Here is a 17,801-nt window from a genome sequence, read left to right as displayed (position 1 = left end):
AGACTGTCTTGATGGTAATTGACCTAGCCCATTGTGGGCAGCCCTATTTCCTACACAGGCCTTGAACTGGATGAGTGAAGAAAGCTAACTGAACATAGCCTGGATACATTAATTTCTCTTTGCTCTTGACTATGGATATCACATGACTAGCTACTTGAGTTACTTCCTTGACCTCCGATTAGTGATGAGCTGTAAATCAGAGTTGTGAGCTAAAACCTTTCCTCTCCTCAGTTGCTTTTGGTCATGATCTTAGCACAGCAACAGAAGTGGTATTAGAATGGCACTGATAAGCTTTGCTGTGAATGCCTAAACTCAGACTAAAGCTGATCATTTAAACTCACTAGGACACGAGGTGTGGCATGTGAAAGGAGCATCCAAGTCTGAAATCAATTCTTGGCTTTACAAAGGTAGATAGTAAAGGACCTTAATTGGTTCATATGCTCTCTCTAAACAGATTCACAGTTTTTCTTTTGGATTTTCCTTACTTTAAAACAATTGTAACTTGACTTTGACATAAACTTCTTAAGAGCAGTCTTTCAAGGCAGTTTGATATTTTAGTTGATGTTGAACATTTTATTGGCTATAAGCTAAGCTTAGCTTTTCAAGTTCAGGATACTGTGCCCAAACCTCCTCCCCAGCAACCTCATTGCCTCTTTCCAGGACAATGTAAAGGCCTGAGGACTACTCTGCTTCTACAGTGTTCAACTCTCTATTAAAGCTCTCTCTCTCTCTCTCTCTCTCTCTCTCTCTCTCTCTCTCTATCTGTGTGTGTGTGTCTGCCTTTCTGTCTCTGTCTCTGTCTCTGTCTCTCTGTCTCTCTCTCTCCCTCCCTCCCTCCCTCCCTCTCCCTCTCTTCCTCCCCCTCTCCCTCTCTCTTCCTCTCTCCCTCCTTCCCAGTCATCAAAAAGTAAGTAAATATAGAAATAAAGACAGGCCAAATAGTCCCTTTAAAACATCTTTCTAACAACAGCCAAATAAAGTAATGACAGTGACTATGAGAAGCAAAACAGATGACCAAACTGGTGCTGTTTTAATGCCTTGTGCAATAAAAAGCACAGGAATAAGTTATCCAGCTTATTCTGGCTTCAACTCTAGGTTACAAAGTCAATGCTGAAAGAAAGAAAGAAAGAAAGAAAGAAAGAAAGAAAGAAAGAAAGAAAGAAAGAAAAGAAAAGAAAAGAAAAGAAAAGAAAAGAAAAGAAAAGAAAAGAAAAGAAAAGAAAAGAAGCGAAGCATAATTCAGAGCACAACCAGCCAGGAACATCAAGCTGCTCTGTGCTTGTGGCTGGGGTAAGGGCCTTGAGAAATAATGAAAAAGAGGCCTTTGTTGGGGAATATACTGCTCATGATAGGGATCAATTAAAACCTCCGTGTGACCCCACATCATTTACAACCGCTATGTTTTCAACATTCTCTCATTGAGATGCTTTCAATTAAACAAGCTGCTATAGTGGGAGAACAAGTTTTAAATCAGTAATGAGCCATGGTCTCAGATGAGAATAAATGCAAGAGGGAAAGGGAGCCCTAGACTAAAACTGTCATAGGAAACAGTTGACTCTCTTGCCCCACTTCACCCCACCCAGCCCCACCCCCTCCCCCAGCCCCAATCCCTTACTGAGCAACACAAGCCCCTCTGCCTGACAGTTTCAAGTGCATTTACACAGGACAGACTGGCTGGAGTGTTGGCTGAGGAGTAACAAAGACCCTATCACTTCCCACCCCAACAAGGCTGTGACCCACAGTTCCATGGCCAGCACACCCACAAACCTACAAAACAATCCACATGACTATAAAAGACATGATGTGGAATTACCAAGAAAGCATAGCACTGCAGACACCTTTCCCATTAGACACAACACTGGTGGAGAGTCAGTGGCCCAATAGACAGAAGCCAGAAGAGGCTTTGCTCCACTAGCTTCTCTGTCCTGCTTCCTTAGTTCCCAGTGAGGCTCTTGTGGAGCCATGAAGCACGAGGTTAGAGCAGAGCATGTGAATTAGCCATACCATAGTCTCATGCCAACAAGGATGCTTCTTTCTCTCTCCTAATGACTTTCTTTACAACTGAAATGGAATGCAAATATTTGTCAGTGCCTGCTCTGTGCCTTGGGATGTTTATGTTCTGGCTGGCTCTGGTCTTAAGGAGTCCATCATTTAATTTCATAACAAGAGATGTACCCCCTGAGAATGCAAATAGAAATGACTACCTCTCAAGACAGGAGAGTGGTAGCAAACAGCTGTTTGTCAGCAGTTGACACATGTGGCCACAGCTGCCATTCCCATCCAAGGCTGCAACATACTCATGCCTGCAAAGGGAGGGCAGAGGAAGCCACACAACCGGGCAGGCAGGCAGGCGAAAAGCTGAAGGCACAGCCTCACGACAAGGACAAGCATGTATGTGCTGATGATGCCCTTGGGGAAGCAGCGGAGGATGCACTGGAGACACAGCCCCGGCGGGCTTACATTTGATATTTACCCCACAGGAAACCGATCCAGCAAGGACGTGCAGAGGAGACTACTGTGATGAAAGGAACTGAAGCTCATCAAGGAGCCTGCCGTATGCAGTGCAGGAGTCCTTGCATGAGGAGCCATGGAGGCAATTAGAATAACTGTTTTTGAAGTATCACCGGCTCACCCTGAACAGTAACACCAAAGACGGAGAATGTGGGTCATGTTCACATGCCATTTAGAGGCTCAGTGAGGGGTGAGCACAGCACTAAAGTGGAGCAAGGGCTCAACCAGCATTTACTTCTAACGCTGTATTTATAATTACTAAAATCTAGGCAAACGGGCCTTTGAGGAATGTGAAGGGAGCCAAGGAAGCAGAGCAGGCCTCAGAAGCCTGAGCCAATGGCAACTCTGAGGATAAGGAAAGAGAAACCCAGTTGAGGGACAGCAAGAGCACCTTAATTCTAAGCAGAGACAGCTGAACTGTAATTTAAAGCAAGCCCAGAGGGAGGACTGGGGGGGGGGGGCGGGGGCGGGGGCAGGGAGCCACTGGCTAGGAGGAGGGGGTAGTGAAATCCAGCAGTATGAGGCAGCACTGAGGACACCCCTTGACCAACATGCCTATGGATTCCTGATGCCAGAGACAAGGCCATTTGGTCACATTGTGACCAAGGGTTTCTCAGGGGTCTCTCTGGAGAAGCCGTCTTCTGCACATTCCCAGAGGCATTGCTCTGAGCCCCAGCACCACTGTCCCCAATCTCCACATCAAAGAGTGACTGCTGCTCACTGGCATCCAGATATAATTAGATGTCTACTGAGGGTCCCCTGCTGATACAGTTTAGAGTAAGTGCTCTGTGGAGTCCCCTTCCTTGACTGGAAGCTAAGCTTCCCACAGATGCACCAGGGGGAGGCAGCACCTCAGAGAGCTTGTTAGCCAGAACAAGGGGAAGCAGATACCTGAAAAACAAAGAGGCCACAGCTGCAAAAGTGTTCAATTCGATGGCATTAAAGCTACAAAGAAAACCTCCTAATGACCCCATATGCAGGCATAAAGATGGAGAAGGAGAACCTTCTGGAAAGGGCAGGTGTAGCTAAGTCTCCTCATAAGAGAGTAAGTAACTCTGCTCAGACTGTGGTCTGGGTGTCCTCTGCAAACTCCAAAGGGAAGGGTGACCACCCAGAGGATGGACCTCACCATAATCTCTGGAGGCCTCAACTTCTACCCCTGACCACTGACAGTGATGCCTGCTACAAGCCCACCTGATTGGACACTCAGGATTAAGCTTTCCCACAGGTGTGGCCTGCTGACATAATGGCAACAGGAGACTATATGTGACGCCCCCCACCCCACAAAAGCAACGGCAGAATTCAGCTGCCATTCGTCACAGTCACATTTAAACTCAAAGTCCTCCCACAAAACACAACTGCCTGCACTTTTCTAGAGCTGTCAGGAAGTAGCCTCACAGTTTACAGTAGCATACTTGACATACCACTGTCCCACAAACAGAAATTCAGGAAAATTCAAAATGCTTGCCAAACTATAGCCTATAACCAGGTAGCACTCAGCACTCATTTCTACAGCAGTATCCCAAGATGTGTTAAGCTTCAAAACATAATTCAAAAGCAGAGAATAAAAACTGGTACTATGGACATCTGGCATCTTAAAAGTCTAAACACACGGACAAACATGTTATTCTGTTCAAGAGCATTACAAGACCCAAACACAGACATGTATGACACCTCGGGAAGATGTGCTACAATCAGTTCTTCTTGTTTCTTATGGACAAGAACTGGCAACGCCATGCTTCACTGATTAACCAATCGTAGTAGGTGCAGCTACCGGAATGCACTGTCCTGGTCATCTCAGGCCTATGAGTGCTTCTCATTTGGGATAGGCAAGCATTCCAACCTGAGGTAGATATATGTTAATTCCCCACATATCTGACAAAGGCCACCTGCATATCAAGTGCTGTGTTGGCTACTGAAGATTTGGTAGCAAAAAGAGGGCAAAACAGAGGCAGAAGCCTGGGCAGAAAGGACAGCTCTAGGATTAAAAGGTGCCAGGCATGGGGGAGGGGCATACTGAGTGTGTCTGTGGAGACCAAGCATAGTCAGGCCCCAGGCCCCAGAGCTCAGAAAAACTGGCATAAGTTAAAAAGGACAAGTGACTGATGCCCTTAACACAGAAGGTTGGTGTGAGTGAGGTGGCCAGATCCAGCTGACAGACTCTAAGGATTGCCTGAACATGTCACATGACAGGAGAAAAAATGAATGCCCACACTGGAGCAACAAACTAATAAAATGCCTACTGCATGCAGTGGCGTGCCAGCTTCACCGCCTTCAGCATGTATCCTTTCCAGTGCTGCCCTTCCCTCACTTGAACTGAGAAGAACACAGCATCCATCTCTGCCTGGCCCGCTGAGCAGGTCCTCAAGCCATTCACCAGGAACCCTGTAGGAGGAATTGAGCCATCTTTGTGAGCCATCTTTGGAGCTCGGCAGTCACTTCTGCTGCCTGAACACCTGCTGGTGATGAAAAGCAGATTTGTCTGATTTGATGGGTACCAGCTGCTGAGAACAAAGCACCCAAGGTAATCATGACTGCAAAATTGCTGTTTAATGAAAAGCAATACTATTTGATGGGCTAGGTGCACTTCCAGGAAACCAGAGGTCGCTTTCCTTTTAAAAGCAAACTACATGGATCCCTTCAGCATTCCACCCACTCCCACAAGCCTTCTTCATTTCTATATCCACTTAGAATTCTCTCACACCTGCTAGCAGTCCGGGATCGTAAGCAATCGCAAGTGCCTTGCACTGCCAAGTTTGAGGGAATCCATCTGCTAGCTGCCACTGGAGCCTCTGGTGCTGCTTGAAGAGAACTCGGTGTCTCCTCATTGCCCCGCCCATAACCAGTGCCCAGAAATTCAGCACAAATCTCTTGTTTCCTTCAACTCTGGGTTTCATTTATGAGGCTGGAAACTAATGTGATTTTTGGCTCATGTAATGAGAAAAATCTTTTTGTTAAAACACACACAAACTAATTCCCTTTTCAAGCAAACAAAATTATTTTCCATGTTGCTTTAAAAGAAAATTAAGTAGACAAAGTACCATCACGGAAGCATACCAAACTCTGATAAAGGAAGACAGTAAGTGGGAAGGAGACACTACCAGGGAGATGATGAACTCAATGGTCATGGGGAAAAGAAGCATCTTTCTTACCGACACATTTCAAACAATCGGGATGGCCAGACATAACAGAATACAGGATGCCCGGTTAAATCTAAATTGTAATATTACAAGGAATATACACTTTAAAATTGTTCACTGTTGGGCTAGGGACTATATGATTCAGTGAGAGCAGCTACCTAGCTGATGAGAGGGTCTGGCGTTGTTTCCTAGGACCTCTCCCCTGAAAGGGATTAATCCTTGTTGATCTGAAAATCAAACTTATCAGGTATCCTGTAACCCAACAGATAATATATATGGGTACTTCTCCGAGAGGTAGGCATGTCCTCTGAATCTCTCTGAGAGTAGACTGTAGTTAGTAACGTGGTCTCAAAGACCAGAATAGGGAAAGGGTTCCAGCTGAATAACACGCAGAGCTATCAAGAAGAAATGAAGGGCACTTCATCTTGGAGTCCCTCTCCAAAGCCTAGAACCTTGTCTACTCATAAAAAGAAGAAAAAGAAAAAACCCTCAGACACTGCCCAGGGTGTCTGGCCACTACTCCCCTCTAGACTGGGGCACTGCCACAGACAATGAAATGTTCTGTGCTGGCCAAATGGGCCCCAGAGCAGAGAGGGGACATGATGGGAAAACTAGTGAGCTACAACTGGTTTTTAATGGCTAGTGATACGGCCACTGTCCACTGCTGAGCTCTATGCTGTAGACGTATAAGACGGTAACAATTACACAGAATGACGATGGGTGTGTAGGAACCCTTTGCACTGTTAGTAACATCCCCATAAATCTCAATTACTCAAAACAAAGCTTATCTTTAAAAAAGTCAAATGGACCCACCCACCTGACATTCTTTCATTCACTTCTGGCATAAGCTAATCTCAGTCAAAAAAGGAAACCTCACAACCTCCCTTCCTTCTGCCCTACAACTGCCACAGGTTACAAGTGGACTGTGAGTTCTGGTTCTTACAGAGGTGCTGTGGGTTTGTCCCCAAATAAACACCTGCCTAAGTAGTCAAATCAAATGTAAAGAGAGCAGAGGAGGGCAAGCAAGATGGCTCAGCACTTAAAGGAGCCTGCTGCACAAGACTAGCAACTTGTGTAAGAGTGGAAGTGGGGCCAGAGTGGTGGCTCAGTGGTTAAGAACACTGCCTGCTCCTCCAGAGGACAAAGGTTCAATCCCCACCATCCAAGTGGCAGCTCACAACATCTGTAACTCTAGTCCCAGAGGATCTGAAGCCTTCTTCTGGCTTCTGGGAGCACTATATGCATGTGGTACACAGACATACAAGCAGGCAAAATATTCATACACACAAAATAATAGAACCTTTTTTTTCTTTTAAGTAAAAGGGAGGAAAATGATTCCACAAGTTGTCCTCTGGCCTCCATACATGCATCATGGGATGCTTCTACACACAGATCATGTATGCACACGTATGCATACATGCATCAACACAAAGAATAACAACAATATAATTAAGGTAACTTAATACTAATCAAATAATTAAGTATAATTAAATGTGTAGTTGGTAACAATTAAAATTTAATAATAATAACAATAATAATAATTGGGGGAATTGCTTCAAACTTCCCTAGCAAAATGCAGGAGGAAGGCTGATGAAAAAGAAGGGTGGTGTGTCTGACTAAGGAGCACTTCTTTAAAAAGGACATGAGCAATGGCAGAGGACCATGACTAGAAACTGCACAGGGACTCTTTCAGGCCTGGCCAACTGCCTTCGCCTTCTGACCCAAGTAGGTCTTCTCCAGGGTAACCAACCATCTCAGTTTGTCTGAAACTATCTGGGTATCTTAGTTAGGATTTCTATTGCTATGAAGAGACACCACCGTGACCATAGCAAATCTTATAAAGGAAAATATTTAACTGGGGCTGGCTTACAGTTCAAAGGTTTAGTCCATTATCATCATGGCAGCAAGCACGACTGAATGCAGGCAGACATGGTGCAGGAGGGGTAGCTGAGCGTTCTACATCTGGATATACAGGCAACAGGAAGAGACAGTGAGCCACTAGGCCTGGCTTGAGCCTCTGACACCTCAAAACACATCCCCTAGTGACTTACTTCCTCCACCAAGGCCACACCTCCAAAAAATGCCACTCCCTGTGGGGTCATTTTCATCCAAACTACCACAGTGGGTTTTAGCACTGAAAGCTTCACATCCCAGAAAAAAAAAATCTCTCACCTAGGAAAACCTCATTCATATTCTTCTCTCTCTCTCTCTCTCTCTCTCTCTCTCTCTCTCTCTCTCTCTCTGTGTGTGTGTGTGTGTGTGTGTGTGTTGTGTGTATTTGTGTTAGGACAGGAGGACGTCCACACATATAAATACATACTGTGAATATGGAAGGGAATACTCAAAAGCCAGATCCAGTTCCAGAGTCCAGGAAAGTAATTGTGTTTACAGAAACTCTAGAGCAGCAGCCTGGGCTACAAAGAAAGCATCAAGCCAGTTCAGTCGTGGGGAGTAGTGACTGCACACTCTGTGTCACAGCCACCACCACTGCATATTTATACTCACTGTTGTTCCAAAAGGACAGGAACTCTTTGCCACTGTCTATGAAAACACAAATGCCATCTTTGTACCTAGCCTGAAATATATTTCTAGACCATTGCAAGGACCTACAAAAACAGCTGTCCGGAAGCAGTGAGGCCAGGCGAAGCAGCATATGTTACTGTGCACAAACTTGGACAGTTTGGGATCTGGGTTCTTACAAGCTCAACAGACATCTGAAAAAATGTGCATGAAAGCGCCCAGCCCCTGCTGCTGAGCATCCTAACCTGAAAACAGGTGCTCCCTGGATGTAGTCAGAGGGGCTTATCCCTCTGCACACCTGCACTGGGAAGCCTGAACTTAAGCAAACAAAGCCTTTACCCACAGATACCATGTAAGACATCCGTGTTGAATTCCTCTGTGGGAAAGGGCAGATGCTGTAGCACACCAATGTCCATACCTCAGGTGTCAGTGGAACATCAGAAGTGAGCATGGGCTTCGAAAGATTTATTGGCCATGCGTATAGCATCCCCTTACAGAGGAAGGAAAGAAACATATTTACAGAGGATTTCTACAAACTCAGATTTATACATTTTGAAAAATACCACACAAGGTCCAAAAAAGGAAAATCCCAAAGAGACATGACAAAAGCCTGGTTTGAATCCTGCAGCAGAAAGGGGGTATTAGCAAGACAACTGGGGTGATTTGAAGAAGGGTTAAAAACTAGGGCTGTTTGGACATGGTGGCACATGCTAATCCTAGCACTCAGGAGGCAGAGGCAGCCTGATGTACAGCAAGTCCCAGAACAGCCAGGGCTATACAGAGAAACCTTGTCTCAAAAAAACAAACCAAAACCAAATAACTAATTTCTTACTTTTGATAATTCAGCTATGCTCAGGAAAGAAATGATCTTTGCTCACATGGAAAATTCCTATTACTGGTTTTGCAACATTCCTATGTCTAAAATTATTATTTCAAAATAAATTTTTTTTAAAAGATTCACTTTGCAAGTAGCATGCAAAAGATTCTAAAACCACACCAACAGACCACAGGAATCTTTGTACAAAGACATCTCACAGTTACTGTGAAGGTTATGAAAACTGACATACCTCATTTTGTAAAATCTCAGACTCAAAGTAATCCTTGCAAATGAGGCCATAAAGGATGAGTGCTTCATCAAACATGACAGAAGCGGCTGTCCCAAATGCCAAGGACATGTCACACTATTATCCCAGCTACTTGTCGAGGTTTTAGCTCAGCCCAGCATTTGATAGAAATGTAACTGGGGTGGGTAGGCCAGGTTCTTCCTAGAACTCAGCCTGTTACCAGGGCTTGATGATCTAGTAAGAACATGGTAGTAAAGGCAACAGCAGGTACCTCCCCAGCCCCTGAAGTTCCTGCCTTGGGTACATCAGGGAGTTAGCCCTCTCCCTTGTATGTACAACCCTATTATATAACCCACAAAACAGGCAGAATCAGAGGCTTGTAACCAAAAGATGGCTGCTAGAGATGTCATGGTATTACAGTTTGGATCTGGGATATCCCCCAGAGGACCATTTGAATGCTTGGTCCCCAGCCCATTGTACAAATAGGAGGTGGTGGAACCTTCAGGAGATGGAGCCTAGTAGAACAAAGTTGAGTTGATGGGACTATGTCCTTGAAGGAAACATTGGGAGCCTGGCCCCTTTCTGGTTTTGTTTTCTTTTCTTTTCTTTCTTTCTTTTTTTTTTTTTTTTTCACTTCCTGACTACCATAAAGTACAAAGCTTCTCTGCCACATGCTCCATCATGATATGCCAGAGACAACTCACCATGAGCTGAAACTTCTGAAACTGTGAGCCAAAATAAACCTTTCCTCCTTATAACCTGGATATCCCAAGTATTTTGTCACAGTGATGGCAAGCTGGCTAGTGCTTGGGTCCTCCAGGGATGAGCTGGCCAGTTACAGAAGCAGACACTGAGCACAGCTGCCAAATGCCCCTACCCCAAGCATTCTCAGCACTGTATAAACTGAGTGGTGCCCCAGTTTATTGGTAAGAAGAGGTGTTCATGGTTCCAGTGATACACTTACTTATAAACAACATGTCTTCTATGGCATTTACACTTAATGATGTTAGCAAGTATATCTAAAACATAGACTTTTTAGGAAGTAAACAACATCTAAGGAGAGCTATCTACTCCCCATACTCTGATGGCTTTTTCCCACCAAAGCCCAGTCCCATGACTGCTAGCTTATTAAGTCCTTAGCACCATTCACTGTACCTTGGGTTTCCTTTGAGGGAAATGAAGGGTGGTAAGGGGGTATTTGAAGCACTAGGAGACTCTAGCTCACTCCAGTTGCTCAGGCTAAGTGGGGCTGCAAGCTTCTAAACAGACCCTACCCACAACCTTGTAGTCACACACCTGCCTCCCACTTTTTTGTGTTGAAAATGCAAAGTGAGTGTGCCATTTTCCTGTTTAAAATCCTTCCAGGGCTCCCCAAGACTATAAAGAGGAACAGGTTATATGTTGCCTGTCCCAGGGTCATCAGCCAGATCAATGCCCCAGTCATCCAGATCTGCTTGCAGACTCAGGACCACTCTATATAGTGGCTTCTGAGTGGGCCTTTTACTCCTAGTATCTGTGTGTTCGCACAGTCACCCTGCCTGACCACTATTCACAGTAATGGCCTAGACAGTCACAAGACACTACAGAAATGACAGCCTAGTCACTTCTGAGGCTACATCACAAGAGGCAGTGCAGCTTTCTCCTCATTCTCGCCATGGGGAAGTCCTGGAAGTTTGTCCTGGGATGCTCAGGCAGCCATGGGAAGGCTTCTGCTAACAGTGTCCATCTGTCAGTCAAGTGAATGGAAGAGGACACAGCAGCCCTAATTATGACTTCCAGTGACTGGGGCCCTGACTGACACCTTAATGGTAGCCACACCGAGACACAGATCCACAAATGCCCACCAGTTTGCTCTTCACACTCTGCAGTCAATAAGCTTAGGGGTATTTTGTTGCCTAGCAGTAGAGAAGAAAATGTAGTTGCCCTTTTTAGTTGCACAGTAAGTTCTCACCTTGGCCACACACACACATGTTCCCTCCTTCTCCCCAGTGTATATGAATATCTTTGTTTATACACACAGACATGCACACATAGTAGTTCCTTATCCATGGCTCTGGTTCCCTTGATTTGGTTACTCATGGTCAGCGGCAGTCCAAAAATAGCAAATGGAAAATTCCAGAAGTAAACAGTTCATAAGTTTGAAATTGTGTGATATTCTAGTGTTATATGATGAAATAAATCCCAGACTTCCCAGAGTGTGAATTATTCTTTTGCTAGCTATCATATTCACATTACACTGTATATAAGAAAAGTATGCACTACATAGAGCTTGATCTCATAGGGTTTTTTATTTTAGGGAATAGGATTTTGCTATGTAGCTCAGGCTGGCTTGAAATCAAATTCTCCTGCCCTTTGTCTCTTCCTTCTGCCTACCAAGTGCAAGGATTACAGGCATGTAGCACTCTGCCCAGCTAGGGCTCAGTGCTATGTCTGTTTTCAAGCATCTACTAGGAATGTTAGAATGTCCCTCTCATAGAAATGGGAGACTACTAACAAACACACAGGGAGGGGTAGGGATAGGGGGAGGGGGAGGGGGAGGGGGAAGGAGAGAGAGAGAGAGAGGGGGAGAGGGAGAGAACGCTTAAAACAAGCTAGAGGGTCTGTAGAGTGTAGCATGGTTATCCTTTACTTTATGGCTAATATCCACTTATAAGTAAGTACATGCCATATTTGTCTTTCTGGATTACCTAGGAAGGTTCAAGGGAAGATGTTTGAATTTCACTGAAAAGGGGAAATAAAAGATATCATGGGTAGATGGGAGAGGAGAAGGAATGGGGTGGGGGATAGGAGGGACTAGGTAGGGGCAGGAGAGGAGAAAGTATTGGGAGAGACAACTGGAATCAGGAGGTGGGCATCTCTGTCAATCAGGAATCTATAAGGGTGACTCTAGCTGAGACTCCTAGCAATGGGGGACATGGAGCCTGAGATGGCTATCTCCTGTAACCAGGAAAGATTCCCAGTGGAGGGAATGGGACACCAACCCAGCCACAAAACCTTCATCCTACAATTCTTCCTGCCTAGAAGACATGCAGGGCAAAGATGAAGCAGAAATTAGGGGACTAGCCAACCGATGACTGGTCTATCTTAAGACTCATGCCATGAAAGGGAGCCCAGCCCTGACACTCTGCTATACTTGCAGATAGGTGCCTAGCATAACTGTCATCTGAGAGACTTCACCTAGCAACTGATAAAAACAGACTCAGAGTCCCACGGCCAAACTTAGGCAGAGCTTGGGGAATCCCGCAGAAGAGGGGAAGGAGGGACTGTAGGAGACAGAGGGGTCAAATGACACCTCAAGAAAACCTATGGAATCAACTAATCTGGGCCCAACGGGGCCCACAGAAACTGAACCACCAACTAGAGAGCATGCATAAGCCGGGCATACGTGGCAGTTGTGCAGCTTGGTCTTCATGTAGGACTCCTAACAGCAAGAAGCAAGAGCTATCTCCGTCTCAGCTCCCTGCCTTTGGGACCCTTTCCCCTAACTGGGCTGCCTCGCTCAATAGATGTGTCTAGTCTACTGCAACTTGGAATGCCAAGGCCTGTGGATATCTATGGGAGGCCTCTCACTTTCTGAAGAGAAAGAAAGGAGGTGTCTAATGTCTCCTCTACTGGTTATTTCAGGAATGCTGGGCTGGGCACCCTTATATCAATAGCACATACTTCTAGAGGGATTTGCAAACATAAAACAGATCAGCTAGTGTGCTCTTTATCACATTAGCCAGTATTAACAACTACTTTCCAAAGAAGGCTTCACTGCTTGTCCTCACCAAGAATATCCCAAACAGTCTACTTCCTTGCATGTTTGTCAATAATATTTTTAAATTAATTTTAAATTACATATGTGTGTCTGTATGTGAGTATGTGCACATAAGTACAATGCCCAAGGACCCCCTGTTGCTGGAGTTACACACAGTTGTGAGCCACCTAAAATGAATGTTTAGAACCAAATTGAGCAGCAAGTACTCATAACCACTGAGCCATCCCTCTAAACCAAGCATCTTACGAATATTAATAGTTCTCAGTTTTCACCAATATAAACAAGCAAAACTATGGGAACTTCTAACTAGCATTTTCTGGGTCTTAAATAAAATTGAGCATCTTTTCAAATCTTTTTTTTCCTTAAAGCTTTTACTTTGAGTCAAGCATAGTGCCATATGCCTTTAATCCTAGAATTTGGGAGGCAGAGGCAGATGGATCTCTGTGAGTTCAAGGCCAGCCTGATCTACATAGTGAGTTCCAGGACAGCCAGAGTTGGTTGCATAGTGAAACTTTGTCTCAAAAAACAAACGACCAAAAAAAAAAAAAAAAAAAAAAAAAAAAAAAAAAAAACCTTTAACTTTGAGACACCATGGAAAACCTTTTCAGGTATACACAGAAAAAAAAAAAAAGACACAATCACAGAATGAATATAACCCAATCAGAAGACAATGATGCTGTCCACTAACACGGAGGCTGAAGTTGGAAAGTCTAACATGCTGCAGGGCTGGAAGGAGGGGGATATCAGAGTTCTGGTTAAAGGATGGATCCATGCCAAGATCTTTACTGTAGTACTATCTGTATTACAGCTTGCAAGATGCTTCCATTAAGGGAAAACGGACAAAGTTCTTCATTTTTTAATGTAGTGTTGGAGATGGAAGCCAGCAGTCCATGAATGCTAGGCAAGACAAGTGCTATACCACTGAGTCAAACCGCAGCCCTCAGCATAGTGTTTCATAAAAATTTACACAACCCTATACTTATTTCAATAAAAAAAAAAAAAAAAAACTAAAAATATCGCAATGCTGATCATGGTGGAAGACATCTGTAATCCTAAAACCTGAACTGCAGAGGCAAGAGGATCAGAAATTCAAGGTCATCCTTAACTATGCACTGAGTTCTAGGTCAGCCTGGGCTATGAGACCTGTTGTATGACACTGTTCCTGGGGAAACATAAAGAAAGTCTACTATCCCTGGATGGGAAACCAACAATAGATGAAAATAATGATGCCACCAACGTCCAACTCAGTGAAGCAATGAGTTTACTAAGACTATGTAGAGAGTGTAGGTCAGGCATTATTTACAGAAGCTGGGCAACTCAAAGGCAGCTGCATCACCAAAAGCTCAACCCAGCACAGGTGATGACTCTTGAAAACTGGGTCCTGGAGGTTTCTACACAACTTGCAGGTCAAAGGGTTTCTCAGCAGCCTGTACTTCTTATATATTGGGAGAGGAGGAAGGCCCTGTGCATCTGGTAAAGTCTCAGAGACTTCCTGAGATTTGTGAATTGTTTACTTCCTGAGTCTTAAGCACTCCTCCAAGATGGAAGGTTTCAACTTAGAGAACAAAGTTACACAACAAGACCCTGTCTCAAATTTCTAAATATCCAATTTTTAAAAATATTTTCTATTAGTCTAGTTGTTCTCCTCTAAGTTTCTTTAATGACAAAGCTGAGCTTATTTTTTATATACTTAAATTTATTTTCACTTTTATGTGCCTTATGTTCATGTGATTAATAATAGCACCCTGTCTTAAAAATCCTTTTACCATTCTTTTAAACTAACCATAACCTTATAAAAGATAAAAAAAAAAAAAAAAAAAAAAAAAAAAAAAAAAAAAAAAAAACCCTTTCCTTCCCATCCATCTGTGAGGGTTGCACGGCCAGCATCACCACCCCAGCTAGACAGAGGAAGCCTTAGGATCCTTTATGTTCACCTTATGTTCACCTGTAAAAAGCAGAGGTTGATACTGGAACCAAGCCCTAACTCAACTGCACTACAGAAGAATCACATTTTCATGTTGTTGTTGGGACATGGCTCAGGAATGGAATCATGAGGAAAATTCTGAGTGCTTGTGAGAACATGCCAAAAAAAGAAGACAAGAGCCTTGTTGCCTCCATTTCTTCAAAACACAGAATTGTTCTTGGAGTGGTTTTATGCTCCTCACAGGTGTAATGGATAGGGGTGAGTCTACTCCAGATTACTCCTTAGTGCATGCTGCTGTTCTTCAATTAAATATTTAAATTATGCTTATATGCTTTATGGAAAAACATGTCTTTGTCGAATGCAGTTTGTCCTTCTGATTGTATACAGCTTGAACTCATAAGAATTTCACTCATGTGACTTTTCTTAACCCTCAGAGTATAAAGTGTCTGCGGCTCTGAATAAAGCTGGCTATTGTATGACACTTCAGTCCCCCTCATTTACCGGCTCCATTCTCCCAAGTCCCACTGGCTCTACAGTGGTGACAACTTATTTTTATTAGTATATTTGAATTGCATTAGATAATGAGTTACTCCATGACATTTGCATGTGTGTATAGAGTGTGCTTTGATTACCACCCCATCACCCTCTCCAGTCCCCCATGTCTCATCCACAGGTCCCTTCTTATTCCTAAACTGTCTCCATCCTACCATCTTTTGATGGTTCTTGGTTTGGTTTTCCTACTAGGCCTCAAACCACCTCAATGCCCACAAGAAACACACCTCCTCTGCTATAGAATTTTAATTAATGCTGTGGTTTCTTTTCTTTTCCGCCTTACAGCATCAGACATGGAAGCCAGGACTTTGCACATCCTAGGCAAGCACTCTACTGCTAAGCAACATCCCCATCCCTTTAATCTTTTCAACAAATGGAAGGTTCAGTGTCCAGGGCCTTCTCCCAACTGCTCTAGCCTCCCTCCAAAATGGCTCCCAAGTGCCATCACTTTCTAACATTCAGGCCTGTGTAGTCCCATCCAATACTGAATGACCTTGACCTATGCAACCAATAAGACACATATGTGACTTGTGAGGTACAGCCTGAAGGCACTGTGGCTTCCACCTTGTCTCTTGAGCCATGTGAAGCCTCTCTGTGCAGAGACATGAAGCTTTCTGTCAATGACCAGCCACAAACTGTGAAGCACAGGAACAAGGTACCTGAGAGATGAAGCCTCCAGCCCCATCAAACCATCAGAGAATGGTGGCCTCATTAAGAGCAGAGAGCTTCACTGCATCCTCACAAAACCTACCCTGTGCGGCCCAGTCCTAGAAAGCCCAAGTAGAGCCTCTCCTGAATTTCTCCATACAGAATCTGTATGAGATAGTACATATTTATTGTTCTAAGTCAATACACTTAGAATTTGTTACACAGTAATGATGGCAAAGCATACCCTTATCTTTCTAGGTCTTCCAGAGCTCTGTGGATAATCAGTGCTTGTTAATCTGAATGAGGCAATAGCAAAATAACTTCTGACTCATCTAGATACTCTAATCTATTTTTTGTGACAAAGACACTATATATGTAACTCAGTAAGGTTAGAGGTATTGTCTGTGGACATATACATTTTGAGAATATTTTGGATAAATAAAAGTCAAAGTAGAATTGTAAATCTACTGGGGAGTCTATGTCTATTTCCTAGCAAATAAGAAAGGCTGGTTTTGGTCCCCCTCCTTCCCACTTTGCATTCACTTTGTTTGGTGTGGTTTCTGCCAACAGCCATGCTTTGCTGTAGCCTCCTATACAGAGGCTCAGTACTAGGCTGCAGTTATAAGGTGCACAGGTCCCAGAGGGCAATGCTCTGAGGGAATCTCAGTGTGGCCTGTGCGTTTACTCAAGAGTAATGCAGAACACAAACAGGAACCTAACCATGACCTTAGTTATGAAAGGATTAGCTGTGACAACATTTCTGAAAGTTCTGTGGTTATCAGAGCCATGCTAATTCCCTACTTTGGATCATTATACTACAACTGTCGGACAAGCAGCAGAAACTGCAGTGTGTGAATAGTCTATGTGCTAGTTTTATAATTTTTTGTACTAGTTATTTGGTTTTTTGTTTGTTTTTTATTTTGGAGGGTTGGGTTTTTTGTTTTGTTTGTTTGTTAAGACAGGGTTTCCCTGTTTAGCCCTGGCTGTCTTGTAAATCACTTGGTAGACCAGACTAGCCTTGAACTCACATAGAACCACCTGCCTCTGTCTCCTGAGTGCTGGGACTATAGGAGTATGCCATCACACCCAGCTTATAACTAGTTATTTTGAAACTGAAAAGTTTTAAAAACAAAATTCATCTTAAAGCAATAATAACAAAAATAATGCCATAAATTTAAATGACACTAAACTCTTCCTTGAAGGACTGTGGTATCAGTTTTCCAGAATGTACTTGGGAAGGCCTTTCTGACACAGCCACAGTTAAAGAAGGTGCTGAGATGTGGGGGTTCGGCTTGATTTCAAACCTCCCAATCTCTGCTGGCCAGGTGTGTGTTGTGTCATATATGGGAGTTGCACAGCTCAGAACACTGACAACTGGAGCAGAAAGCAGATACAGAGCCCCACCCAACAGCCAAGTACCTCTTCTCACTCAGTAAAGAGTCACAGGGGGGCATGAGCAGAGATGTCAATAAAAGCTGGTGAGGTGCTTCCAATCTCCTGGTGCCCTGGCAGGAAAGCTTGGCAATGCACTCAGAAGGAAGATGGATTCCTGAGTGAGAAGATGAAGGAGACTCCCACAAGTACATCCTGGAAAACTGCTACCAGAGCCCTGCAAGAGCAGCATTAATGCCATTTAAATTAAAACTAGCATGGGAGTTTTAACAACTCCCCTTCCAGTTGTT

The 17,801-nt window shown here is 44.0% G+C and overlaps 1 protein-coding gene across 4 annotated transcripts in view; it reads right to left on the bottom strand.

The window, feature by feature from the left end:
- The window catches only part of Dtd1 (D-aminoacyl-tRNA deacylase 1), a 164,033-nt gene that overhangs the window by 82,776 nt on the left and 63,456 nt on the right, over window positions 1-17,801 (bottom strand). The gene's annotated exons all lie outside the window — the stretch shown is intronic.

This window comes from Arvicanthis niloticus, chromosome 2, assembly GCF_011762505.2.
Source record: "Arvicanthis niloticus isolate mArvNil1 chromosome 2, mArvNil1.pat.X, whole genome shotgun sequence".
In the NCBI taxonomy this organism is placed as follows: domain Eukaryota; kingdom Metazoa; phylum Chordata; class Mammalia; order Rodentia; family Muridae; genus Arvicanthis; species Arvicanthis niloticus.
The sequence above is the reverse complement of the archived record's forward strand: the minus strand, read 5'-3'. Positions and strand labels throughout refer to the sequence as shown.